This window comes from Atta colombica, unplaced genomic scaffold (genome assembly GCF_001594045.1).
Source record: "Atta colombica isolate Treedump-2 unplaced genomic scaffold, Acol1.0 scaffold83, whole genome shotgun sequence".
Taxonomy (NCBI): Eukaryota; Metazoa; Arthropoda; class Insecta; order Hymenoptera; family Formicidae; genus Atta; species Atta colombica.
The window spans coordinates 2004816-2006776 of NW_017259576.1; the positions used below are offsets into that span (position 1 = coordinate 2004816).

Below are 1961 nucleotides of genomic sequence, written 5' to 3' on the forward strand. Positions count from 1 at the left end.
ATATATATTTATTTATATATTTATCATAATAAAACTACTATTATAAGTAAAAAAGAGCCAAATATATGTTTAAATTTATCAACACCTTGTGCTGTATATAATATTTTTCTTCATAAAATGAAAAAAATTGAATTCTTTTATTTCCGTAAAAAGACAAAAATTTTCATAATAAATATTTAAGCGTTCGCATGATTAGTGCGTTTTCAAAAATCACTGAAAAAAGATTGAAATCTTCGGATTCCTATATTCTAGTCAATTAACAGACTTAAAAAATGTATATACTTGGAGAGCGATTATATAACTTTATTCTTTATTCGGAAACGTGAAAAGTGAAAAGTTTCACGCAATTGCAACTCATTTGAAAGTAGCGATTGGCTATTACATATGGATTTCGGTAATCAATCAAAAGTTTCCTGCGTGCGAACGTAACTTGTTACTTTCATCATAGCATAGAGAAACTTCTGCTTCATTATCTCTCCTATGGATCATAGCACGCTTTTATCCTTTTAGTACAAAGGAGGATTTAGTACAAAGACGAACCACATCTACTTTTGACGATACGATTTTATTGATAGTGTCAGAAAATGTATATAGTCACATAGTTCCTACACTGAAAATGAATGTACTGGCGGTAGTGTACATGTACAGAGATGATTTCTGGTAACAGGAAAAAGTTCGGCATGGCCTCTCTTAGGTTTCTCTCTGGTGTCAGGGGCTCTGCACAATAAAAGGAAGAGGGAACAGAGAATAGAGAATAAAAATTTCAACTTATCAAAAACTGTATTATTCCATAATACATGATTTCTGATAAGTTAAAATTCTTATTCTCTGTTCCCTGTTTCTGTTATTGTACGGAGCCCCTCACTAAAGGTTAAAGGCACCACTATTATGCATGGTCTACAATGGGCAGTAGCAGTAGTGGATTAAAGAGTAGGCGTAGAAATCGATCAATCATAATTGAATGTGAGAAAAATAATCAACTATGATTGGTCGATTTCTACGCCTATTCCTTAATCAACTACTATTACTGCATCAACTACTATTACTATAGACCATGCATTAAAGATCATCTTGAGCAAATTTTTAGCGGTATAAAAAAGACTCCAAGGGTCCGGAGGTAATTGAAGAATGTTGACAATTTATATCAATTTGCTATTATATTAACATAAATATTTGGCTCATACATTATTGAATTCATGATTTTTCATTACATAAATATTCCATAAATAAATATGCAAAGCTATAATATCCTATATATTGTAGAAAAATTATAATTTTTTCTCTGCAGTTATTATCTTTTGATAATCAAACTTTGACGATAACACTGAAATCACAATTTTAAAGAAAAATCGAGTATTATTGAGTTCTAAATGCATAAATACGTCTACTAAACTAATAAACCATAAAATTAATACAATATTATCAGTTTTTAACTTTTAATTACTTCAATATCACAAGGACGCGAACTTCCATTAAGGATATCGGTCTTTAATAGTATCTCGTTGGTGGCGTCACACTTTCAGTAGCGACATTTCTATATATGGTTAAGAAGAAGTGCCTTGAATTGTAAAATAGCAAGTTCATCACCGAAGGTATTTATTCAACAAGCCTTGCTACTTCAATTTTTATGAATTTGAAGAATCTCATTTGAAGAATCTGATTTTTTATCAGATTTTTTTTTTTAAGTGTGGTTCTACCCAGTGAAGCAAGATATTTACCGTAGAAGTTTTCCACTATTGAGGTTACAAAATCTGTCATATCAATACTCTCACTTCGCGAGGCAGAGTCAAATTTTTCTCTGTCAGATTCATTCGTTTCGTATAAAAAAACACATCAATTGAGTATAATTTCATCAAAATTAGAATTGAAAGACGTTCTGGATAAATATTTTTTAATCATATTTAGTTGTATTTATTGTTAATATATTTATTTATATTTAATGTTAATATATTTATTTAGTA

At 29.6% G+C, this 1961-nt stretch overlaps 1 protein-coding gene across 7 annotated transcripts in view; it reads left to right on the forward strand.

Annotated features, from left to right (window-relative positions):
• Positions 1–806: 806 nt before the first annotated feature.
• The window catches only part of LOC108692894 (thioredoxin domain-containing protein 9), a 3837-nt gene continuing 2682 nt past the window's right edge, over positions 807–1961 (forward strand). Inside the window, exons 1-3 of one of the 7 annotated variants that reach the window (XM_018201450.1) lie at positions 814–870; positions 1088–1117; positions 1459–1592. The gene's annotated coding sequence lies outside the window, so the exon portion shown is untranslated. Of the gene's footprint in view, positions 871–1051; positions 1118–1422; positions 1593–1689; positions 1742–1961 lie in introns of those variants that run through there. The other 6 variants (XM_018201452.1, XM_018201449.1, XM_018201455.1 and 3 more) reach the window with 6 other exon arrangements.